Source organism: Ambystoma mexicanum, chromosome 3p, assembly GCF_040938575.1.
Source record: "Ambystoma mexicanum isolate Mex_15411 chromosome 3p, UKY_AmexF1_1, whole genome shotgun sequence".
Taxonomy (NCBI): Eukaryota; Metazoa; Chordata; class Amphibia; order Caudata; family Ambystomatidae; genus Ambystoma; species Ambystoma mexicanum.
The window spans coordinates 826,207,324-826,234,263 of record NC_090925.1 but is presented as its reverse complement, the minus strand read 5'-3'; the positions used below and the strand labels follow the sequence as shown (position 1 = coordinate 826,234,263).

Below are 26,940 nucleotides of genomic sequence, written 5' to 3'. Positions count from 1 at the left end.
CCTGACCACACCCAGGTGGAAAGTAGTTCGCCAGGTAAAGTAGTTCCATTCAGGCCTCAAGAGGGCCTGGATGTAGCAGCATGGTCTGCATCAGGTAAGTGCACATTAAAACACTTGAACACATGTCTAGCTTTATGAGCCTGGCGCCTAAGGTGCCAGGACAGGGGTCCAACATGAGCCTGGCGCCTAAGGCCCCAGGACTGTGTCCAAAGGGCCCCAGTTTCGGCCTGCTGGCACTTCCGTGGGGGGGGGAGGGGGGAGGGAGAGTGGGGGGGGAGAGAGAAATGATGCCTGCCTCTGGGGTTGCTGGGTCGGACCTGGCTCCTTGGAGGTAGGCATCATGACAGTACCCCCCCCCCCCCCCCCCCCTCAAGGCCCCTCCCAAGGTTGTTCCCTCCGGGGGTTTTGGCTTGTTCGGAAATCTCCGGTGGAACCTTTGTATTAATCGAGGTGCGTGAACATGGTTACTAGGCTCCCACGATCTCTCCTGAGGTCCATATCCCTTCCAGTCAACAAGATAGAAAAGTTTTGACTTTAACACCTTGGAGTCTAAAATGTCTTTAACTTCGAATTCTAATTCCCCTTCAATTTGAACTGGGTCTGGAGGCTTGGACCGTCGGGTCCCTGGTTGTACTGGCTTCAAAAGTGAAGCATGAAAAACTGGATGAATACGCATGTTAGACGGTAAATCCAGTTTAAAGGCCACGGGATTGATTATAGCCTTGATGGGATAAGGTCCTATGAATCCGGGATTGAAGGTTCACGGGCCCTTGAGGGGTAAATGTTTTGTTGCTAGCCATACCTGGTCTCCTACTTGGTAAGGAGGAGTTTTACTTCGGTGCAAATCAGCATTTTCTTTATACTTTTTCTTGGCCTGCTGTAAATGAGTTGCAGCTTCTTTGAAGGCTCGGGTTATTGTGGAATGCAGATGATTTACTGCGGGCATTTCCAGGGTCAGAGGTGGATCTAGGTCAGAGGTCCGAGGATGGTGACCATACAAAGTATAAAAAGGAGTTTGTCCGGTTCCAGAATGCACTGAATTGTTGAATGGATATTCTGCGATCCAAAGGATGTCTTTCCAATTTAACTCAGATTGGTGTAACATGCACCGAAGATATTGCTCGAGAGTCTGATTGGTTCTCTCGGTTTGTCCGTCGGTCTGGGGGTGGTGGCTGGTGGATAACCGCACATCTATTTGTGCTAGTTGGCAACATTTCTTCCAAAAACTGATCCCACTCATTCTTCCTACACTAAGCCAACTCCAAGACTCTAATCCCTATGACCTCGTAGAAGGCTATAACAACACCATGCGCATAGCCTTAGACGCCATTGCACCATTGAAACTCAGAAAATCCAAACCAAAAAAGCACCTCAACCAATGGTTCTCCAGCCATCTTAAAACCCTTAGATTGGAAAAGAGTAAACTGGAACAAGTCTGGAGACAATCTCCGACTGACCACAACAAACTATTGCTTAACAAAATAACGGCCAACTATAAAAAAGAAATCATAGCGGCCAAACAAGAATCCTATAACCTGAGAACCTCCCAATCCAACTCCAGCGAATTATTTACTATCCTGAAAGAATTGGAAACCCCGGTAACAATCCCAGATACTTGCGTTAAAAACAAACAATGGTGCACCAGTGTCCAAAATGCACTAAACAACAAAGTCACTGGCCTTCAAACAAAAATTAAAAATAAGAAAGACTCCCTCGCCAATCTTACCAACCCCATCAACGCCCACTCGAGCCCTCCACCCTCACACCACACACCTAACTCTGCTCGCTTCAGCTTTTCCAAAGTCTCTTCCCTCGAAGTAGAAAAAATAATTCTTGGCCTTAAACCCTCCAACTGCAAAGGTGACCTCTGCCCCCCACAAATCATTAAAGACGCAGCACGAGACCTCTCGCCATTCATCACCAGACTCATCAATGCCTCTTTTTCCTCAGGAACAGTCCCCAGTAACCTTAAAGAGTCCTGGGTCCTCCCTCTCCTCAAAAAACCCTCCCTTGACCCGTCCATCCCAACCAACTACAGACCGATTACCACCGTCCCATTCCTGCTCAAGATACTAGACAAGACAGCATACCAACAAATTCAAAAGTATCTTGAAACAAACCACCTTCTAGGAATAAGACAATCCGGCTTCAGACCCCAACATGGAACTGAAACAGCCCTGATAGATCTGAAAGCCCAAATAGACGACCTTAGAGATAACGGGAAAACTGCATTACTACTCCTGCTAGACCTCTCTGCGGCGTTTGACCTAGTTGACCATAAAATCCTATGTAATCATTTAGACTCAGCTGCCCACTTTTCACAAGAAGCCATCAGTTGGATTGAGTCATTCCTCAACAACAGATCCATGCGAGTCTTCTCCTCCTCCTCCTCCTCTGCCGCCGCCGAACCCATCCCCATTACATGTGGAGTCCCACAGGGCTCGTGCGTCTCCCCCACTCTGTACAACGTGTTCACAAAGCCCCTGTTTGATGATCTAGACGGCCTGGGTATCACCTACACTAACTACGCCGATGATACACAGATCCTCATCCCGTTGACGGGAGATTACAACCAGGATTTGGCCTTGGTGAACAGGGTGTATCTCATCATCCAGGCATGGATGGCTTCGCACAGTCTATGCCTGAATGATGACAAAACTGAACTCATCATCCTTGGTTCTACGTCCAACCTAACCAAACTCTACCACAATTATGCCAACTTCATCATAGATGGGAACCTAATCAAGGTTTCGAAAGAAGTAAAAACCCTAGGAATATACCTCGACTCCTCCCTAACCTTCCACAAACAGGTTAGCTCGATGGCATCCTCTACGGCCTACACATGTAAGCTCATAAGAGCAGCCAAACCCTTCCTCTCCACCCACAGCTGCATTACACTTGCCAGAGCATTGGTATTATCCAAAATGGACTATTGTAACGCCCTCTACATAGGAGCCACCAAACAAATCACCAACAAAATTCAGACGCTACAAAACAACGCCCTTAGGGCAGCACTCAATATTCCCAGGAGGGAACACATTTCCAATATCAGGAAATCCCATAACTGGCTCAGCACAACAGACAAAATCCTGCTTAAAGTAGCATCGCTCACCCACAAATGCCTGAATAATGCTGCCCCACGCTATCTGGCAGACAGAATATGCAAACACAGCCCCATCAGACCCACCAGAACCTCCAATGCTAATCTGCTCACCGTCCCCAGGTTTAAACGAACTAAAATGGGTGGCAACAGCTTCCAGGTGAAAGCACCCCAACACTGGAACTCCCTACCACCATCGCTCAGAACTCCCCAACCTTACTCACTTTTTAGACGCAACTACATCCATTGGTTAAAGAACACGAACCACTAACACCTCTAACACCACACGGCTGCTCTCCGCGTTGCATGCTTTAAGAGAATCTGTAAATTTGTAATACTAAACTTGTATATATTTGTAATTCTTTAAATACATCTACTGCATTCTCTCCTGCCAAACTGTACACATGTTCCTTCATCGTCACACTGTAACTATGTAATGTAAAGTATAATTATGTAATGTAAAGTATAAGCATCCTGTAACCAAGCTTTGAATCACCTTGCTGCTCATGCGCCCTCATACCCTTGGGTCTGGTGCGCAATACAAATGAATAAACTAAACTAAACCAAAAATGGGAGATAAATTGACTTCCACGATCCGAGACTAATATGGAAGGAAAACCATGTATGCGAACTATATTCTCCAGAAATTCCTTGGCCAAGGTGGAAGCTGAAAGCAAACCTTTTAAAAGGATAAAGTGGGCCATTTTGGAGAATAGATGCACAATTACAAGGACAGTGTTGTAACCAGCACAAGGAGGCAGGTCAGTTATAAAGTCCATTGACAAGGTGTGCCATGGTGCCGGTGGAATATCCAGGGTTGAAGTAGGCCGGCTGGCCTTTTCTTTTGACCCTTGTTTTGGGCGCAAATTCCGCAAGACAATACAAAAGACTTTGTCTTTTCTCCAAGAAGGCCACCAGAAGTGCCGTTTGATTTTTTCCTCCGTTTTAGCGATACCAGGGTGTCCTTCCATTAATGATTCATGATGATGGGCAATAACAAGTTCTTGCAATTCTTTACTTGGCAGAAACAACCGCTCCTGGAAGTAGGGTAAATCATCCTTAACAGTGTAATGAGGACCCTTTTGACTCCATTCCAGTAAGGCTGAAGAGTCTAGAAGTTGTTTTACATGCGTTTGAATGTCCCCAATAGTTTGCAATGAAGTTAGGCCTAGGATTCTTTGTTCAGGTATGATTGGCACAGGTTCTAAACTCGAATTGGGTTCTTCCATGCCAATCCGGGTTAAGGCGTACGCTTTACCATTCTTGCAGCCAGGGCGATAGGTAATTACGAAATCAAATTCCGCAAAGAATAGAGCCCATCGGAGTTGTCGTGAAGATTGAGCTTTGGCCGTCTTTAAATATTGTAAATTTCTGTGGTCCGTAATTACAGTGATGGTGTGTCTTGCCCCGAGAAGGTAGTGACGCCAAGCCTTGAAAGCAGATTTAATAGCCAGTAACTCCTTGTCGGTAATTGCGTAGTTGATTTCAGGAGGAGAAAATTTCCTGGACCAAAAGGCCACAGGGTGTAGTTGGTTAGTTTCTGGGTCTCTTTGTGACAGGACAGCTCCCATGGCCGAACTGGATGCGTCGGTTTCCACAATGTAAGGGAGATCTGGGTGCGGGTGCTTCAATACAGGTGCAGAGGTGAATTAGGTTTTCAGGTCCTGAAAGGCTTGTTCGGCCTCAAGAGTCCATTCAAAGCGTTTGTTTTTCTTTAGGAGAGCTGTGATGGGTTGGACTGTTCGGGAAAATTCCGGAATGAATCTTCGATAGAAATTGACGAAGCCGAGCATGCTCTGAACTCCCTTCACCGAACTAGGAGATGGGCATTTGAGGATGGCGTCCACCTTTCGCGAGTCCATTCGGACTCCTTGAGGTGTCAGGATGAATTCGAGAAACTCAACTTCTGTGGTATGAAAAAAGCATTTTTCGAGCTTTGCAAATAGTCTGTGCTGGCGCAATTTCTCAAGAACTGCCCTAACATGTTTTCTGTGATCGGATTCTGAAGAAGAGTACACCAGGATGTCGTCAATATAAACAATGACACAGGTGTCGATAAGTTCCCGAAGAACATCATTCATAAAGTACTGAAAGGCGGCAGGTGCATTGCACAAACCGAAGGGCATCACCTGATATTCGAAGAGCCCAAATTTGGTGCGGAATGCAGTCTTCCATTCGTCGCCTTCTTTTATACGCACCAGGTGATAAGCTCCTCGGAGATCTAACTTGGTGTACACACAAGCGTCTTTCACCTGGTCGATAAGCTCAGGGATCAGGGGCAGAGGATAACGATTCTTAATCGTTATTTGATTTAGGGCGCGATAGTCTATACATGTTCTAAGGTCGCCCTCTTTTTTCGGCACGAAGAACAGAGCTGAGGAGACATGAGACTTGGACGGGCGAATAAAACCATTGGCTAGGTACTGATCTAAATACTGACGCAAATGCAGGTTCTCTGGTTCCGTAAGAGCATAAATCCTACTGCAAGGTAGTTGAGCATTGGGTACCAGATCGATTTGGCAATCATAAGACCGATGGGGAGGTAACGTGTTAGCCTGTTCCTTCTGAAAAATGTCTTGGAATTCTTGGTATTCTGACGGTAGCTGTACAGGGGTGGAAGTTGCTGAGGCTAGACCCATAACTGGATTTCTTGGATAACAAGTTGGTTCACAATCAGGAAAACTTATCTTCTTTGCTCGCCAGTCGATTCTCGGATTATGTGTTTCTAACCAAGGAATTCCAAGAATTACTTGAAATTGTGGGGCCTTGATCACATCAAACACGATTGCTTCCTGATGTCCATCCTGACCCACCAGTGTCATTTCAACAGTGGAATGCATTACAGGCCCTGAGGCTATTTCGGTTCCATCTACTGTAGTAATGACATCTTGTGTTACTTTCGGGCGGAGAGGGAGCTTAATCCTGGAAGCCAATTCACGGTCTATGTAGTTTCCAATAGCTCCACTGTCGATGCATGCTTTTACAGCATGCAACTGCTGAGGCTGTTTTGGGTCCACGAGCACCATTGGCATGACAAAATGCGAGGTCAAAGAGTTTGTTTTCAAGCTCGGCAAGCGGACCCCTACGCTTGTCGGGCTAGGTCGTTTCCCGAATCAGGTGTCAATAAATCGTTATCGCTGGCTCCAACCACCTTCTTAGGTGGTTTAACCGGACAATTTCAAAGAAAGTGACCGGAAGTCCCGCAATACAGACAAAGTTGCATTTGCCGCCTTCTCTCTCGTTCCTTCTGCGTTAATGGTCCTTTAACGCCGCCGATTTGCATAGGTTCGGATACGTCAGTACTCTTGGAGTTAGCGTGGGTTTTGATCGGTACTCGGGTTTCATATTTGAACCGATCTGCTTTTCTATTTTGAAGTCTGTGATCAAGTTGAACCACCAAGTCTATGTATTCTGCGCAGACCTGGGGTGGCTCTACTATCTGAGCTAGAACATCCTTAAGCTCTCCGCGCAGGCCTCGATGAAACAATTTGATCCTTTTGTTTTCTGGCCATCCAGTTTCCACAACCAGTCTATTAAAGGTGGCAACGTAAGACAGGAGATTCTGATTACCTTGTCGTAAGGATAGCAGTTCGTTATCAAGGGCCTGTCCTTGAGAGTGTCGAGCAAACAATCTTTCCATGCTGGCCTGGAAGCCCTGAAAATCCTGGAGAATGGGATCATCCTGATTTACCAATGGAATAGACCAATCGGCAGCACTGCCACTGAGGTAAGACAGTATAAAGGCTACCTTGGTCTGGTCATTAGGGAAGGCCCCGGGTCTGCATAGAAAGTGTAAACGACATTGGTTCATAAAGACGGCATATTTCTTGGGATCCCCCGCAAAACGTTCAGGCGGGGCCAAAGGCATGTGTCCAGGTAGATTGATTTGTACCGGGTTATTCAAACCCATTGATGTGGAAGTACCTCCGGAATTAGGTAAAGGAGTGTGCCCTGCCTGGGCCTGCAATAACCTTTTGGCCAGGTCATCAGTTCTTTCCTTGGATAGGATCAGTTCTCTTTTGAGAGCGTTAGTCTCCTGGCGGGCTGAGTGCACTTCTGCCCGTAATTCCCCCAAAAGCTGGGCCAGCTGATCTGTCTCGGAAGTCTCCATAGTGCCCGGGTGGGAAATTGTGAGTAGGCTTCGCGTTCTGTCACGCTCACCTGATTCCCACGGAGGCGCAGGTCTGGCTTCGAGTGCTGATGCTTCTTCAATGGTGAAGCGCAGGACTCTGATGATGGACAGGAATGGCCCCTCTACTCTGGCTTTTCTGGCTCACAGGAATATTCCCCCTGTGCCTGAAAAGGGAGTATTACCTACTGATGGAATAATGCTCAAGCCGCCTCCTCCCTTCCAACCCTCCTCGATACCCTTCCACGATTCCCTGTGAAGTCTCACCTTAGGGTCTGAAAGGATGAGTTCTCCATCCTGCTTCTGATGCAGGGGCGCGTTGAAACCCAGTTACTTCACTGGATTGAGGTTTGATGGGAGTTCAAAATAAGCTTGACTATTCAGGTGAGGCGCTGTAAGAGTTCTGTTGCAAGTTCAAAAGTTCAAGCTTAATAATAATGTTCTTTGTCTTCTTGCAGCAAGCGCTAATGCTTATGTCTTTTTCCCCTTAGGGGCCGGGGTTCGGAATGCCGGAGATATGGCGCCGACCCGAAGTGTAAGTTCTGGATGAACGTTCAGGTAATGTCTTTGCATTCGCTCATTCAATGTCTTTGTCTTTTTTCCCCATTGGGGCCGGGGTCCGGAGTGCCAGGAAGCGGCAGGACCCGAAATTAAATGGGAATGACCCAACAGGTAAGTCTTAGAAGGAAACTGAGCTTTTCCTTTTTCCCTTCCTTCTCTCACCTTATTTTCTTGTCTTTTCTTTCTAGGCTCTGGGAAGTGGGTGCGGATCCGGATGATCGCTGCTGAAGATGGAGGCGCCCAGGAAAAGTGAGTGAAATGCAGCGCTGCAGCGATCGAAGCTAAATGCTTTTAAAATGTCTTCCCTTTCAGGATCGTCGGTGTGATGTCCCTGTGATGCAGCTTTAGCAGGTAAGGTCTTCTTTCTCACCAATTCTCTCTTATCTCCTTTTGCAGGCGACCCAGGATGCTGACAGGCGTGGCTGAAGTCCAGATGCAGGAGCTGACACGGTGAGCGTCCAGCTGCGAGGAGCAGAACAACGCGAAGCTGATCGGGCGTGGTTTAAATAGCTTTGGAAGAAGTTCCAGGCATGTATCCTTCCACCGAACAGGTATGTGTCCTTCCCCGACCACACCCAGGTGGAAAGTAGTCTCACAGGTAAAGTTGTTCCATTCAGGCCTCAAGAGGGCCTGGATGTAGCAGCATGGTCTGCATCAGGTAAGTGCACATTAAAACACTGAACACATGTCTAGCTTTATGAGCCTGGCGCCTAAGGCGCCAGGACAGGGGTCCAACATGAGCCTGGTGCCTAAGGCGCCAGGACTGTGTCCAAAGGGCCCCAGTTTGGGCCTGCTGGCACTTCCCTGGGGGGTGGGGATGCCTGCCTCTGGGGTTGCTGGGTCGGACCTGGCTCCTTGGAGGTAGGCATCATGACACATAGCCAGCCACAGGACTTAATAGCATCCCAGTGCAGACGGGGTTATGATATACCTGAATCCGAAATAAGCCATACCTTTCCCCACTGTGAGAATGGGTTCAGGGCAATCTAGATAACGACCATTTCGACCTAAAGGGATTCGGCACACTTCATGTTTCCTCACTACTCGCCAAAAGCATGAAAGTACCTGGAACAATGGCACGAATATGCACAGACTGAGTCACCTAGATAGTTTCCTCAGGAAGGCACATTCGACCTAGACAGAATAACAAATTTACGTACAACATTGGAGAAAAAGGGCTATACCTTGATTGATATACGGAAGCCACTTATACACTGAATCCAAAAGACTACAGTAAAGCTCCAGGAGCAAGTAAAATCCATGAAAAATAAGTGTGCAAACCAACAAGTCCCAACCCACAAGACTGGGTACAAACAATAATAGCCTGTTCTCCAAGGTGGAACCTGTAACGCTCACCTTGTTGGTCCACGGGGGCGCCTCTCGAATAGCTGGAATGCTCACGGGAACCCTTCGCCTGTCATGGGACCTGGATAATCGAGGGACGATTCTGGAAGACCGGAGGGGGGGATGAGCTTCGGTCTTTTCCTTGCAACCCACCTCCCGGGATCCCCTCGCAGTTCCCCAGGGGATGTGTCTCACCTTGTTCTCTGTAAAGGTGCGCTCTCCGTCCTGCCGCGCTGGGCAGGGGCGTGTTGAAAGGTGGCACCGTTCCGCCGAGTTTCTTCACTGGCGAGGGCCGGTGTTCAGACCGGCTGCAACTCCTTCTTTCCGGTAAGTCTTTCAGGCGAAAGCAATGTCTTTTAGATGCAAGCAAGTCCTTAGTTGAATTTGCAATATTGTATTTCTCGCTTCTTGTTGCAGGTGGCGAGAGCTCCAGGAGAAGTCGAAGCCCGGTTAAAACCAGTAAGAAGAACGCCGAGCGGCGCTGGGAGCGTCCTAGCAAGTGGCTAACCGTTGATTTTGGTTTTGTTCTGTAGGTCGCGAGAACCTGGTGGAGGATGTTTCCCAAGAGTCCGGCGAGATGAAGATGTCTTGAAGATGTTAGCCTTCCGGGCGACCAGTGGAGCTGGTAAGTGTGGCGATGAATCTTGCCTCGGATGATGTTGAACCCGATGAGTGCTGCAGAGCAGGTAAGGATGGCGATGGTTCTCGCCTTGGATAAGTTCAGAGCCGATGGATGCTGCAGATCAGGTAAGGATGGTGATGGTTCTTGCCTTGGATAAGTTCAGAGCCGATGGATGCTGCAGAGCAGGTAAGGATGGCAGGGCAGGATCAGATGGGCGTCACGCTGCAAGGCAGAATAACGCGAAGCGTGTGCCCTTGGTCAGGCGTGGTTTAAATAGCAAGGAGGTATCCCAGGTGTCTTTGGGGTGGGCGGGGTGGGCCCCACCCGGGGTGGGCCCCACCCTGAAGACTAGACCCCACCCTGAAGACTAGACCCCACCCTGAAGACTAGACCCCACCCTGAAGACTAGACCGCAGAATGCAGTTCTCCAGTATTCCGCACGGGGGCGGCCATGCTTATCCTCTGCTCATAGAAACCCTGTCCCAGCAAGCGTCTCCTATGCCAACAGCGCCAGGACTTGCTCCAAGGCATCCGAGGGGATCCGATTAAGGTCCTTATGGCCCTGTGAGCCCTTGGTGGGGATAAGGTTGTGACAGCACTCCCCTCTAAGGCCCCCCTCAAGGTGGTTCTCTGGCCGGGTCCTGGCTTGGAGGGAAACGTCAGATGGAAATGCTGGAGCAAGCGAGGGGCATGAACATACTCACTAGGTTCCCACGTCCTATCCTGAGGTCCATATCCCTTCCAATCTACTAGGTAGTAGAGTCTCGATCTCACCCACTTGGAGTCCAGAATGTCCTTTACCTCGTACTCCGGTTCCCTCTGAATGACAACTGGTTTAGGGGGAGTAGTTACACGGGTCCCCAGCCTAAATGGTTTCAGGAGAGATACATGGAACACTGGGTGTATCCTCATATGGTCTGGTAGAGTCAGTTTCAGAGCTGCTGGATTAATAATGGCCTCCACCAGGTATGGTCCCAAGAACCGGGGACGAAATGTTTGTGTTCCTTTGATTGGTACATGCTTGGAAGCAAGCCACACTAAATCCCCACCAGATATGTAGGGGCTTCGGAGCGACACTGATCTGCGCATCTTTTCTGGCGTGCCTTAGCATGTCGTAGGTGCTCCTGAGCTTTTGCAAAGGCTTGAGTTATGGTGGTGTGTAGAGTCTCGACTGCAGGCATTTCCAGGGTTGTAGGGATGTCAAGTTCGGAAGTGCGCAGATGTCGTCCATAGATTGTGAAGAATGGCGTTTGCCCTGTGCTGCTATGTAGAGAATTATTATACGCGTACTTGGCGATCCATAGAAGTTCCTTCCAGTCCTCTTCACCCTGGTGCAGCATGCAGCGTAAGTATTGTTCGAGAGTTTGATTTGTTCTCTCCGTTTGGCCATAGGTCTGTGGGTGGTGGCTAGTGGACAGCCGGATGTGTATCTGGGCCAAAGAGCAGCATTTCCTCCAGAAGCTAGACACAGACTGGGAACCCCGATCGGATATTAGGACTGACGGGAATCCGTGTAGGTGTACTATGTGTTCCAGGCAGACTTTGGCGAGGCCGGAAGCAGTCGGAAGACCCTTGAAGGGGAAGATATGGGCCATCTTAGAAAATAAGTCCACAATCCCCAGGATGGTATTAAAGCCCTGACATGGAGGGAGGTCGGTGATAAAATCGAGTGACAACGTGTGCCCTGGGGCTTGGGGAATGTCCAACGGCTGGAGGAGCCCGACAGGGCTCTGCTTACTAGACTTGTTTGGGCACAGACACCACATGAAGACACAAACTCTGTTACATCCTTGCGCCAAGTTGGCCACCAGTAGTTCCGTTGTATCTTTGCTAAGGTTTTGGCGATTCCTGGATGGCCCTACATGAGGGAGTCATGGTGCTCGGAGATGGCCTGTCCTTGTAATTCCTTCACAGGAACAAATAGCCGAGTTAGGTAGTACAGCAGTTTATTCTTGACACTATAGTGCTCTCCCCTGAGGCCCACTCTTGTAGCTGCTCCTGGGTGAAGACCTGTTGAATTTCGTTTCGTATAGTAGTTCACTCTGGGTCATGGTGGTAGTAATACCTAGTACTCTATTCTCCGGTATGATGGCAACCGGGTCCGGCGGCGTGTGTGCCATGTCATCTGTACCCATGCGGGAGAGAGCGTCAGCCTTGCCGTTTTTGACTCTGGGTCGGTACGTGATCACAAAGTCATATTCTGCAAAGAAAAGGGTCCAGCGTAGCTGCCGAGATGATTGAGCCTTCGCTCCTTTCAGGTACTGGAGGTTCCTGTGGTCAGTTATTACAGTGACAGTGTGCCTGGCCCCCAGCAGATAGTGTCGCCAGGCTTTAAAGGCTGCTTTAATGGCCAATAACTCCTTATCGGTGAGGGCGTAGTTGAGCTCCGCAGGCGTGAACTTCTGTGACCAAAAGGCCACCGGGTGCAATTGGCCTGTGAAAGGGTCTTTTTGGGACAAAACCGCTCCCATGGCCAGGCTGGATGCATCGGTTTCCACAATGTAGGGAAGGTCTGGACGTGGATATCGCAAAATGGGGGCGGAGGTGAACCTGGCCTTGAGTTCTTGAAAGGCTTTTTCAGCTTCTTCGGTCCAGCTAAAGGTCTTGTTGCATTTTCTGAGCAACAAAGTAATTGGGTGCACAATTTGGGAGAAACCCCGGAAGAAGCGGCGGTAGAAATTCGCAAACCCCAACATGCTTTGGACTCCCTTAATCGAAGTGGGGGCTGGCCAATTGAGGACTGCATCCAGCTTATGAGCGTCCGTTCGTATGCCTTGGGGGGGGGGGACAAAACCCAGGAATTCCACCTCTGTAACATGGAACGAGCATTTCTCGAGTTTTGCGTACAGATGGTGTTCACGAAGTTTAGCCAGGACCACCCGCACGTGCTTAATGTGTTCTTGTTCCGACGTTGAGTACACCAGAATGTAGTCGATGTATACAAGAGCACAGACGTCGATAAGTTCTCGGAGGACGTTGTTCATAAAGTACTGGAACGCAGCAGGGGCGTTGCATAGGCCGAACTGCATTACTTGATACTCAAACAGGCCGTATTTGGTACGGAAGGCCGTCTTCCACTCGTCCCCTTCTTTGATGCGCACGAGGTGGTACGCCCCTCTCGGGTCCAGTTTGGTGTAGATTTTGGCCTCCTTGTCCTGGGGTCCAGAAACTCCGGAATCAAGGGTAGTGCATAGCGGTTTTTGATGGTCACCTGGTTTAAAGCACGATACTCTATGCACGTTCTTAAGTCGCCTTCTTTTTTCAGAACGAAGAATAACGGCGGCGCAGCCGATGACTTGGACGGACGGATGAACCCATTGGCCAGGTACTGCTTCAGGTACGCCTTCAGGTGCTGATTTTTGGGCTCTGTGAGCGTGTTAATGCGTCCACATAGAATCTGGGCTCCAGGTAGCAGGTCGATTTGACAGTCGTAAGGTCTGTGGGGGGCAACGTGTTTGCCTGCTCCTTCTGGAAAACGGCTTGGAAATTTTGGTAGTGAACAGGCAGGGTTGCTACCCCTCTGAGGGAATGGGCCAATCCCTCCCGCACCGGGGAACTTGAAAGTTTGTTTTCCGCCCTTTCGGGTAACAAGTATGCGTACAGCTGTGGGCAAAAACCAGTTTGCGCGTTCGCCAGTTGATTTGAGGGTTATGGGCAACCAGCCATGGCATTCCCAGGATCAGCCAGAACTGGGGAGCTTTGATCAGGTCAAATACTATAGTTTTGCGATGCCCATCTTCGCACAGGAGGTTAAGTTCAGTGGTGCATCTGACACATGACCCGAAGCGATTTCGGTACAATCAACTGTGGTTACGGTTTCTGCGGTTGGCTTGGAGCACAGGACTAGGCCCATCTTTGCTGCAAGATCTCGATCGATATAGTTCCCACCGCTCCACTGTCGAGGTAGACTTCCAACTAATGCATATTTGACGACTGTTGGTGTGGAATTAAAATGGGAGGTCTGAAGCTGGATTTCTTCGCTCGACAATTGGACCCCTACAATTGCCAGGCTTGGTAGTTTCCCCGATTCCTCTTCGGGTTTTCCTTGTCCGTGGCACCGACGGTTCGTCTGGGGGGCTTGACCGGGCATTCCTTTAAGAAATGGCCTGCTTTCCCACAATACAGGCACAATTGCATCTCTCTCCTTTTGTCCCATTCGGCTTTGGTTAACGGGGGCCTGACCCCTCCTATCTGCATGGATTCACTGGTTCTGTCGGAGCCCCGCGGAGCGTGATCCTTGGGGTGTACGAATAGGGGGCGCATGTCCGATTTCCCCCGGTCACTCTTCCTATCTTGTAGTCGACGATCCAACTGGACTACCAAACCAATGAACTCGGCACAATCCCTGGGTGGGTCCACCATTTGGGCTAAGACGTCCTTTAACTCCCCACGAAGACCCAGGTGGAATAACGTAGTCCATTTATCCTCAGGCCAATCTGCCTCAAACACCAGTCGATTGAACGTCGCTATGTAGGTCAGTAGATCCTGGTTCCCTTGACGAAGAGACAAGAGTTTGTTATCTAGGGCCTGCCGATGGTGGCGTCGGGCAAAACGTTTTTCCAGCTCCCGTTGAAATCCATCAAAGTCTTGAAGCAGAGGGTCATTTCGGCTAATAAATGGGACTGACCAATCAGCTGCACTCCCGCTAAGGTAGGATAACACAAAAGCCACACGTGCCTGATCCGTAGGGAACGCCCCAGGCCTGCACAGAAAGTGGAGGCGACATTGGTTCATGAAAGTGGCGTATCGCCGGGGTCTCCCGCAAACCGTTGCAGAGGAGCCAGTGGCACATCCCAGGGAGGTTAATCTGAACCGGATTGCTTGCGATAGCCGGGATGGACTGGCCAATTCCAGGCAAGAGGGCTTGTCCTGCTTGTGACTGAAGAAGTTGCCTCCCGAGATCCTCCGCCCTCTCCTTGGCAACAATCAACTTGCTTCGTAACGGGTTGGTTTCCTGCTGCACAGAATGAACTTCCGCGCGCAACTGTACCAACAACTAGGCTAACTGGTCTGTTTCCGAAGTTTCCATGGTAGACGCCCAGGTGGATGATTTGGATAGGGCTTCGCGTTCTGTAACGCTCACCTTGTTGGTCCATGGGGGCGCCTCTCGAATAGCTGGAATGCTCTCGGGAACCCTTCACCTGTCCTGGGACCTGGATAATCGAGGGACGATTCTGGAAGACAGGAGGGGGAGATAAGCTTCGGTCCTTTCCTTGCAACCCACCTCCCGGGATCCCCTCGCAGTTCCCCAGGGAATGTCTCTCACCTTGTTCTCTATAAAGGTGCGCTCTCCATCCAGCCGCGCTGAGCAGGGGCGCGTCGAAAGGTGGCACCGTTCCGCCGAGTTTCTTCACTGGCAAGGGCCAGAGTTCAGACCGGCTGCAACTCCTTCTTTCAGGCGAAAGCAATGTCTTTTAGATGCAAGCAAGTCCTTAGTTGAATTTGCAATATTGTCTTTCTCGCTTCTTGTTGCAGGTGGCGAGCGCTGCGGTAGAAGTCAAAGCCCGGTTAAATCGGGTAAGAAAAACGCCAAGTGGCGCTGGGAGCATCCTAGCAAGTGGCTAACCTGTGATTTTGGTTTTGTTCTGTAGGTCGCGAGAACCTGGAGGAGGATGTTTCCCAAGAGTCCGGTGAGATGAAGATGTCTTGAAGATGTTAGCCTTCCGGGCGACCAGTGTAGCTGGTAAGGGTGGCGATGAATCTTGCCACGGATGATGTTGAACCCGTTGAGTGCTGCAGAGCAGGTAAGGATGGCGATGGTTCTCGCCTTGGATAAGTTCAGAGCCAATGGATGCTGCAGAGCAGGTAAGGATGGTAGGGCAGGATCAGATGAGAGTCACGCTGCAAGGCAGAATAACGCGAAACGCGTGCCCTTGGTCGGGCGTGGTTTAAATAGCAAGGCGGTATCCCAGGTGTCTTTAGGGCGGACCCCACCCTGAAGACTAGACCGCAGAATACAGTTCTCCAGTGTTCCGCACAGGGGCGGCCATGCTTGTCCTCTGTTTATAGAAACCCCGTCCCCGCAAGCATCTCCTATGCCAACAGTGCCGGGACTGGCTCCAAGGCATCCGAGGGGATCCAAATAAGGTCCTTAGGGCCCGTGAGCCCTGGGTGGGGATAAGGTCGTGACAGAACCCCTGTTGAAATAAAGCCCTGAAGATATTTTGGACACTTATAATCGGGCCATTTTGAAAAACCCAACCACTGAGCTGACAGCCCTGATTCTTCTAAACTACCAATCCACACCCAATCAGCAGATGGATGAACGGTTCACTCCTGAACTGCAAGCTCAGATTTCGAAACTGTTCTCGCCAACCTCAGGCACGTTCAAGGGTTTCCTGAACTCAACAATAAATACCACTACTGACATATACCTACTGAGACCACTCCCAGGAGGGTGCGGCATCCTAGTCCCAGTACATGTCCCATGGAGTGCCACAGATTTATTTAACATGGTCCAGGGATTCCCCAAGATACGAGAAGACCCATCAAATTTCAGGAGGCACTCGAAGTTATAATAGACTGTTATCGCCCCACTTGTGTTGATTTAAATCAGTTGTTAAGCGCCCCATAGACGTTTGCTTTAGTTAAAGTACATGTAAATTGGCCAACCAAAGAACCAGCCATGGCTAGGGATTTAAAAACTTTCACTGATCGACTGGTCAAAGATGTTCTTGAAATTTGTCCTTGAAAGACTGATTGGGTTAAAATAAATGTGTGCCAGAAGGCCAAGGTAGAACAGCCTGCGGAATACCCCGAACGTCTATGTTTTGAACAACATTCTGGGATTGTGAAGGCCGTACTTACAGCACTGCAGGTTTTTGTGACACAGTTTATGGGGTTGCAACCAATGTAGCAGAAGGGATTAAAGCTGTAACCCTAGGATGGGAATGAAAGGGGTTGGTTGAGCTTTTGCTGGCAGCACAGCACTTCCATGAAAAGGTTGAAAGCCAAAAAGAACTGAAGGAAGCCAAACTTATGACACTACAAATACAGAGCTTGTACCTCTCGCAGCAGAGGGCCAAGGGCAGGGAAGGGGAGGAGGAAGAGGAGCACTATAAGCGTTTCAGGGGAGGCATCCCTTCGAAAGGTGGTATTCAAATGCAAACAGTGATCATTGTAACTACTGCAAGGAGTTGGGGCACTGGAAACCTGAGTGCCCGAATCAGCCTCAGTACAATGGTTGAGACGGACAGCGGACCTCTTCGGGTGGGACAGCATTAGGTCTGCCTCCACAACCATTACTTATGACCGATGTGTAGGCTTGCTAAGGGGTCCCCGAGATTGTTGCACCACTCAAATAGATTGATCCTGCTGCCTCCCATGTTGAATGCAATGTTGTGCAAGGGTGCAGAAGTAAGGCTCGGACGCAATGGTGGCATATTTTTGGGCAGAAACCTTTATTAGTCAAGAAATTGTCAGAATGTCCAAAACTATAAAGTCAGTCACTGCCGTGTCTTAAAAAGCCTACCTCTGTCCCTAACACTAATAACTTAAACCAACTAGTAAAGTGTTCTTTGTAGATGCAACTGTTGTGCTTTTATCTGACTTACCTGTCCCCATCCCTTCCAGCACAATGAACTGTTGGACTCAGACGGACAAAAATAAGACACATAACAGCTGATGACTGTGATTATAAAAGGCTTGTTATAGGCTGTTTATTTTACCATACGCAGGTATACAGATCTATTGGTATATATGTATATAGATATGAATATAAAACACCACATAAACATATAGTTAGTTATACTCGAACATAGAAAAGAAACAACATCACCGTCATTGCTGCTGCTGAAGACACCTTCATCTTGGCCACTACGACACTGCTTAGTCCCAGAGCAGGTAGGCAAAGAGATAATGCCCAATAACGGGGTCTGGAGCGGAGCGTCCTCCCAACCAGCGAGACTACATCACCCGGGGATCCAAGTTCTGACTGCTCTTTCGGTTTATAAGACTCTTCTCTTTGTGGGGGCTTTTCCCTGCCTCTTTCAGTTATGGCTGCCCTCGGCCAAAGAGCAGATCATAAGTAAAGGTGGCAAAGAGTGGAAAAAAACTGCCAGAAGTGGAAGAAACCCAGCTCTCCTCTCATAACATTAATTCCCAGGACCCATTATCACTGCACCTGCATTGCGCTCCAACTCCCTTTTTGATTCATCCTTCAGCGGACAATACCATAACTATTCTCCACAGTAAGTTAATTCAGCAACAATATTTACGTGACCTTTCTTTGCCCTCGCTACCCAGCTGCATGTCTACTCTGCTGACCTCACAAAGCTTACAAAAAACCTAGGCTTTATTGCAGTGATGGGAGGTGAATTTCCAAGATGGCTACCCACCGGTGCCATGTTATTTTAGCTCAGATCTTCGTACAAGCATTACACTCCACCCCTTGGACAATCAACTACCATAATTTGAAGGAGGAAGAGCAGGAGGCATGCACAGCCATCGAAGCATACGCCACAAATGCGGGATGCAAGAAGCACAACAACAAAGACCTACGACTAATGAAGAAGCACCAAGAATCAAAGCAAGCGCCGCCTGCAGGGCTTCTGGAACCCATGTAAACAATTCCTCCCACCAATTTCCAACCCTACTTTGTGTGACTCGGGCCACCAATTCTTGTAGTGTTTTAATATGCTTTTCAATCATTCGAAAATGGTCTCCCAAATCAAAAGACATGCCTTCCATTACCTCGCAACCTAAATTATGTTTCAAGAACAAGTTATCGATTACCTGTTTGTTTTGCAAAATAACTTTCCAAAAGGTTTCTATTATCTAGTAACATCTCAGTTAAAGTCTGTGAAGTCTCATTAAGACCCTTAACTACAAGGCATTCTAGCGTAATCATAGTTTTCTAACCCCCAGCTGCTAATCCCCAAATCCGAATGATAGAAATCGCTATTGCTAACACTTCAGCATTCCAGTCGGGCGAAAGAGCAGTATAGGAGGCAGCAGGTATAGATCGCCTAACCGCAGGTTGCAAAGGGAACATCATTAAACAGAGACGGGTCAAAGCACAGGGGCCACCCAAAATGTTAGCAGGAATATATAAGTATGTAAAGTTACCACATGAAAATAACCAACCTGGGGGAAGTTTTACATGGTTTAGGTGACTAGCAGTTGAAACAGTGACGTTACATAGCATATTATTCGATACATCATTCGATGCAAACATTTGCATCAGTTTGCTTCCCCCACCCCCATGTTTAAACTCATCTGTTGCATTTTCCAATTGATGAGGGATCGCAAGTCATTTGATAACATACATCCGCGGGAGCAATATCATGAGTTATAATGCGGGTCATGTTTCTCCATTTGTGTGTAGTGTCCGCACAAAACTTGCAATATTCATACACATAAAAGGAACTTCTAACGTCTGAAGTTTCAACTAAGGAATCGTTATGCAGGATCCCAAATACGTTTTTCAAAAACAGGGTAGGCGTTGGAATAGCTACAAGGCATGTCGAAATTAGATCTGTGGAACTGTGCACATCTGCCAAACAGAAATGTGAGAGATTCAAAAAATGCACAGCCAAATACACCCAAACAAGCGCAGAATAGCCATGATGAGAAAAAGATGTCGAGATTCCACACGGGAGCGAGAGTAGAGTGTTTTGTCACTGCCCCCGTCGTTTCCTTAATGTGCCCCGATAAACTGTTACAGAGGCATCATCTGGCGTGAAACTCGTAGCTGGTATATCAGTCTTCATCCATATCCGCGTATCCAGTTGGAGAATAGCGACACCTGCCACATCCTGCATCATGTCCACAGACCCTTCCGAAAACACTCCATCGTGCCTCACACAAGCACTCAGTATACTCAGGATCTAGAACAATAGAATTCCAAAGACAGAGTATCAACGGGGTACATTATTCACACAGATAACATTTCACAGCGGGGCATGAGACCATTTTCTTTTTCCTGGTTCTATTACAAGCACCACTTCTCCAGCATTGGATCTTTCATAAATTCAGATGCTTGAGTATTCCCCGTTGTCAGACCGGGAATCCTCAGTGATTTAAAATGATTATTACAAATTAAATATATACATTATTTCCATAGGAAAATGAATGTAGGTTGCCCGTGATGGCTAATGAGGCATTTAATTGTGTAGTCCCTCCACCCCACTTTGGTCCTTTATGACCCTAACCAATGAGGTGGCAGGGCTTAAGCCCTGCCCCAGGCAGCCATCTTCAGATTTTTCACTGCAGTCTAACAGATAGAACTTTCCCTTTTTTTTTTGTAATGTTAGCGGTTTCAAACGGTGTGTTTCTGGGCTCAAAAAACACTAAATTTCGACCTTATTTCGTCCATGGCTGAAGAACCAACTGCCAAAAAACCTTCCCTGTTCAGGGACTGCACCAGATGCAGGGAGAAACTTGTTTATATGAGGGACCCTCATGAGCAGTGTATCTACTGCCTTTACCCTCATGACATCCACAAATGTGACATTTGCAAGACCTTCACCAAAACCTTGCAGGACAGGCACAGGAGACTTGCTACACCTCGAGTCAAAAGGGCACTCTTCTGATGAGGAATCTGTCAAGACAGCCCCTGCTCAGTCTATGAAGCCATCTGAGAGGCAATCTGCAATGAGAAGGGCCTCTTCAGTGGATAAGAGCACTTCCCCTTCACGTAAAAGCAAAAGAAAAGTGGAGATGACCTCCCTCACACCTTCTCTTGGCTCTGGGGACCAGGAAAAACGGCATCCTGAGGAAAAAACTCCCACCAAAGGTAAGGAGGTGTCTTCTAAAAACTCGTTCGGGCGGGGTCAATCGTCCACAAAAACGCTGTCTAAGAGCGGCACCATTGATAAAGGCTTGTCGACGACCAGACCGTTAACAAAGCCGAAAACATCCAGGATGACGCTCCAAACCTTCATCAATGAGTAACTCCTCGTCGTCAAAATGGACATCCATGAAGGAATCGTCGATGAAGTAATCCCATCACTCGTCCACGAAGCTCTCGTCGACGGAGCCAAGGGATCATCACTAGTCCACAAAGCAATCCGCGTTGTCGACGAAACTGTCAACTCCCTCGTCAACTGAGAAAAACATGCCTAAAACACCATCCACAGACATCCCAGTTACGCCATCCAATGAGGGCAGCTCAGATAAACCAATTGGCACAATCCCTTATTTCCCGAAGACTCACGAAGGACCAGTAGGATCGCAATTGTCTCCCTTGAGAGAGATGGCAGAGCTTCCAGACATCATTTTACAGGAAGATTTTTCAGATACCGAATTCGTACGTGAACAACCTGTTCTCGCACCTATGGAGAATAGCTTGCCCTGGCAACCCACTACGGAGAAGCCAGCAGATCCGTATGACACTCATGGAATCAATGCAAAGAATTATTGACAAATTCAACAGGCGTCAGAGGAATCCATCTTCTACTCCAAGAGACACACGGTCTCCCCAAAGGGACAAATAGCCTCATCATTGCACGGCGAGAAGCTCCCCTCCGAAGAGCAGACCTCATAAAAGGCTGCGTTCACCAGAACCTCCTCGCAGATCTAGGAGCAGGGCATGCAGTGCTTCACGAGTCTCCCTACTACGGTCTTCACCTAGACCAAGACCACGTTCACCTACAAGGGATCCTACGGTAGTCCCATCCACCGCTTCAGTCTCGGACTGGCAGGAGGACCCGTTCAGAGACTTCTCAGACCTCGAAGAAGGGGAAGATTACTCATGAACCGGACACACAAAGCAAATGGGACAACTACATCATTGAGAAACCCAGGAAAAAGGATTCTCCAGGAGATACTTCACCCCCTGACGATTTGGTATCGTTCCATATGATTATTGGCAAGGCAGCAGACCTTTTCAAGTTGCAAGTTATGTCAGAAGAAAATAAGTCAATTCTATATGAACATAGGGATAAGCGTAGAAGAACAGTCACCACTATCACTCTTTTAGATACCATATAGGACTCAGGAGCAAAGATATTGTCTACACCGCTGTCCACACCTGCACTCGTCTCACGACCAGAAAAGAAGTACAAAGCCCCCCACGGCCACAGCACCACTATGCCTATGAGGGCATACTAAGCCAGATTCCATAATCACAGTGGCAGGAAGAAATTGGCTAACCTTTCATCACCATCATCAGCCCCACCTGATAAAGAAGGGCGTAAATTGGAGGTGATGGGCAGAAAAGTGTCTTCATCGGCTTCCCTTACCATCAGGGCTATCCATGATAGCACGGCTGTACCATGAGCTATGGCTTCGTATGTTATCTAAACACTTACCAGCAGAATTTCAGGAAGAAGCTAGAGCAATCATTTCGGACGGTGAAGCTACGTCCGATCATATGATTGACGCATAAGTGGATGTAGCAGAATCAGGTTTTCGGTAAATGGCCCATGGTACAGTCCCGAGAAGGCAAGCCTTAGTGCAGGCAAGAAACTTCAGGCCAGAGGTCCAAGATCAAATTTTGGATATGCCCTTTGATGGGCACGATCTCTTTGGGAAAAAGATTGATGACCATCTTAAAGGAATAAAAACGGACACTGATACAACTCGAGCCATCAGTTCTCTTAAATATAAGGACAAGGAGCGCGGATCCTTTCAAGGATCATCGTCCAAGTACAGAGGTTTTAACCGTCCATCCTACAGTCAAGACACAGGGCAACACCTTTCAAGACAACAGATACCATCGGTCGATGACCAGGTAGAGCCAAAGAGGGAGACGTGGCTCTAACTAGGCTAAAACTCAAAGCAAACAAAACAGACAATTCCTATCTTTCCCTCCCATGACACACCCTGGTGGGGGGAAGAGTAAGCCGCTATTACCAACGCTGGCAGAGGATAACATCGGACAAGTGGGTGTTGCAAGTGATTCGTGAGGGTCAAGCTATCGAATTTCTGGATCAACTTCCATCCCTCGCCCCCATTTCACACAAGGTGCATCTCATGAAACATATTACATTGGAAATTCGCAAGCTGTTTCAAAAAGCAGCCATAGAACTGGTTCCAGACCATCAAATGGGAAGATGCTTCTACTCCCGGTTTTTCCTTGTGAGAAAAAAGAACGGTCAATGGAGACTGATATTAGATTTGAGACCGCTATGCAAATACATCAAGCGCATCAAATTCAAGATGACATCCTTACAGAACATCCTACCATGGTTAAACAAACACAATTTCCTAGCCACCCTAGACTTGGAAGACGCCTACTTTCATATTCCCATCCACCGCGTCCACCGAAGGTTCCTCATATTTGTAATAGGGGAGTCACATTTCCAATTCCGTGTTCTCCCGTTCGGTCTAAGGTCAGCACCAAGAGTTTTTACCTAGTGTCTAGTACCGGTGGCAGCAAAACTCAGACGAACTGGAACAGAGGTCTTTCCATACCTGGACGACTGGTTTATAAGGGCAGGCTCATTCAAACTCGCAACCACAGCGCTCACTAAAACAATGAACCTCCTGAAGGGGCTAGGTTTCTCAATAAATGAAGCCAAATCCTGTCCAATACCCGACAAGACAGTGCTCTTTCTGGGAGCAGAGCTCAACACCTGCGCACCCAGGGTAAGGCCTTAAACAGACAGGATATTAGCAATGCTCCAACTGACCTCATGGTTCCAAGACAATGTAACAGCCACGGTACTCTCAACTCACTCCTGGGCATGATGTCCTCGTGTATTTCTCATAAAAAATTGCAGACGCCGCATGAGGCCGATACAAGAGACGCTGGACCGCCAATGGAGACGAGCACTCTGGTCATGGGAAGATACCATCCAATTTCCAGCAGCCTTCCACAAAGCACTCCAATGGTGGAGTACACTGCAAAATTTGTTGCAGAGAATGCCTTTCTAAGTTCTGACATCAACCCTTCTCCTCAGAACGGATGCATCGCTATCAGGATGGGGGGCACAATTGGCAGATCTGCAAACAAAGGGCACGTGGTCAGACCAAGAGTCCAATCTACATATCAATGTTCTGGAACTCTGAGCAATACGCTGGGGACTAAAAGCCTTCCTGTCTGTACTAGCAGGGCAAATGGTAACCATCCAGATGGACAACACAACTTCCATGCATTATACCAACAAGCAAAGAGGCACAAGATCCAAGATGTTGTCCCAAGAAGCACAGAGGCTTTGGACTTGGGCGCTACAGCACAAAGTTCAGATCAAAGCAGAACATCTTCCGGGAGTGAACAACATCTTAGCAGACAAGCTGAGCAGAGACTACACAACTTCCCATGAATGGGAGCTGGACGAAGCAAGTTCAACTGATATTTCGCGAGTGGGGCATCCAGATATCAACCTCTTTGCCACAGAGAGCAACAGGAATTATCACATGTTCGCCTCCAGATATCCAGAACACCTGTCACTAGAGAATGCTTTCTCAGTGAACTGGACAGGCAAGTTCCTGTATGCTTTTCTGCCGATTTCCTCAAATAGCGCGAGTTCTTCGCAGATTGAAGGAACATTTGTGCACAATGATACTTATAGCACTGGATTTGGGCTCGTCAAGTTTGGTACCCAACCCTACGACACTTGTCCCAGTGGCCCCCGATTCACCTCAAAGCTCACCAGAGCCTTTTAACTCAGCTGAATCACCAGGTTTTCCACCACGACCCAGCAAGCCTGTCGCTCAATGCGTGGTTCCTGAGCAGCAAAAATGTGCTAATTTGACTCTTCCTCCAGAATGCTGGGACATAATTAAGGACTCTAGGGCTCCGTCCACACGGACCACATACATCTGAAAATTGACTTGTTTCATCAAGTGGTGCGAGACGTCACTGGTGAACCCACTTACTGCATCAGTAGAGCAAGTGCTACCATACCTATTACACCTAGCTAAAGCGGGGCTCTCCCTGGCCTCCATCAAGGTACATTTGTCTGCCATATCGGCCTACAAGTCAAATCCAAATCAACCATCCTTGCTTACCAACCCAGCTATCAAGATTTTTCTGAAAGGATTGCTGTCCATCTCCGTACATCCGAAATCAGTATATGAGAATGAGAATGAATCTGTGGCCTACGAATGAAATACGTATCAGGAGAGGTATAATTTTAGTTGGAAATGATCTCCTGCCGTTTCTGTAAACAACCTGTGCTCACTGAAACGTTACAACTCGTGGTAGTAGAGTGTGTCGCCCTGAAGACAGAGCGGGCCTTGTTTTTCTGCAACCTTTTGGTTTCGATTTGCACTTACACGTCTAATGACATATGGCATGCTCTTTTCTCTACTAATAGAATGTTGGTTAAAGTTGCTTTGGTACAATTCCTTGACATCCTTTTTTCACGAAGATCTAATTGAAAAACATGTGATAATAATGTGATCTCCAAACAGCTTATCACATAGATGGAGTTTATTTTACTTTACCAAAAATATTTTACTTAATTTTTACGTTTGTTTGAATTTATTTCAATTATTGTTTTAACATAAAGAACATTTTTGTAATAATTCATGTAAATTATGTAATGTATGCTGAAATTGTATGAAAATGTGTCTTGTATGTCATGACTTTTTGAAAGGTTGAATTTTCTTATTTCAGCCAACCAAAATAAAAAAAAGGAAGGATTGCTGCATACGTTTCCACCTACACCAACACTGGTTCCTTCGTGGAGCCTGAACACAGTCCTGGCAGCGCTCATGGAATCACCATATGAACCTATACATATGTGTGACATGAAATTCTTATCCTGGAAAACTGCTTTCCTAGTAGCCATCACATCAGCCAGGAGGATTAGTGAGCTGCAAGCCCTTTTGTCAGAACCTCCATTCACCATGTTATTAAGGGACGGCGTCATCCTTAAAACGCACCCTAAGTTTCTGCCCAAGGTGCTATCAGAAATGTCTTTCACGGAGCGCATCGTGCTTCCGACCTTCATGAACCACACATCTAATGCACAGAGATTGTTACACTCGCTAGTTTCCGGAAAGCTTCATGACAACAGGTCACCAATTTCCAGTCCTGGGCTTCCTTTTTTGCAAATCACATGAATCGGCTACTTATGTCTAATTGAAGTTAAGACTACAGCTCCCAGAATACATTATTATTTCATGAAAGCCCAGGAATGGGAAATGGTGTGCGTAAACTTTGGAGTCATTTTATCCCACCAAACCGATGGATGGCCACAGTCTGAACCCTACAAGTGCACTTCAAAATGGAAAGTTGATCAACTGAATACCAAATTTGATAGGTTATTATCATCCACTTTCTGGCCAAATATTATTTCCATAACTTCGGTCCATGTTACAACTAATTATCACAGAGCTCAGAAGTGAGAAGAATAAACCAACAAAAAAGGCAAATTTGTCAAGCAATCCTGGGACGTGAAAATATATGGTTGAAAATGGGATCCATTTCTCTTCAACACTTCACATTACAGCAGCTGTCGTAAGCACTATTTGAAAATGCAAAATGCATCTAGAGGACTGGAAATGTTGAAGTGGGACTAAAAAGTAAAACAAACGTTTTTTTTCTAGTTCAACAGACAGCCGAAAGGTGGATAGAGACTAGCGTTTTAACCCTTCATTGCAAGTTGCCTAGAGTAACAATAATGCACGCATGGGCTGCATCTCAGCTCTCATAGAGCAGCCGTTTGTAGAGCTTATACAATTTGAAAAATTCTCTTACGTGTATATAAACTCTTATACCTTTTTAGGTTTGCTTACCTTCAGTTTCCCAAGTTTAGTAATTTTTATCTCTCAGGCTCCAGTGTCTCAGTCAGAAGCAGGGTTTGGAGAGCGGTAGGCCGCGCCTGTGGCAGTAATCACTTGTGAGGGCCTGGGAATTTGGTTAATGGCTTGTTGCCATGCTACCTGGGCTGGAGCAGGACTGTATCACTTCTTGAACTCTTACATGGCACCATGTTTCTTGCAGAGCTGACATGATAGGTGCAGCTCAGCAAGAAATTAACAAAAGTAAAACTTTAATGAAAGGCAGCTGGAGGAAAATCGTCCCACACACGTTAGGAGATTAAATCGGCCCATTTAAAGCCAAATTGATTTCGGGAAACGTCTGGTTTCCCAAACGGACAATCTGACTCTGGTGTCTTCCATGGCAGAGAGCAGACAGCACAGTCCCCTGTTTGAATAAAGTACACAGGTGGTCTGTGCTGCCTTATACTCAGGGGAAGGCTGCGCAAGGCCCCCCAAGTGCGAGGCCCAGTTCAGTTTGCCCCCCATGAACTCCCCTCATGACGGCCCTGAGCACGATAAGGAGCTAAG

The 26,940-nt window shown here is 47.7% G+C and overlaps 1 long non-coding RNA gene across 1 annotated transcript in view; it reads right to left on the bottom strand.

Moving 5' to 3' along the window:
• Positions 1-17,433: 17,433 nt before the first annotated feature.
• Positions 17,434-26,940, bottom strand: part of LOC138579622 (uncharacterized) — an 81,867-nt gene continuing 72,360 nt past the window's right edge. The window contains exon 3 of the long non-coding RNA XR_011304100.1: positions 17,434-19,583. This is a non-coding gene — a long non-coding RNA (uncharacterized lncRNA). The remainder of the gene's footprint in view (positions 19,584-26,940) is intronic.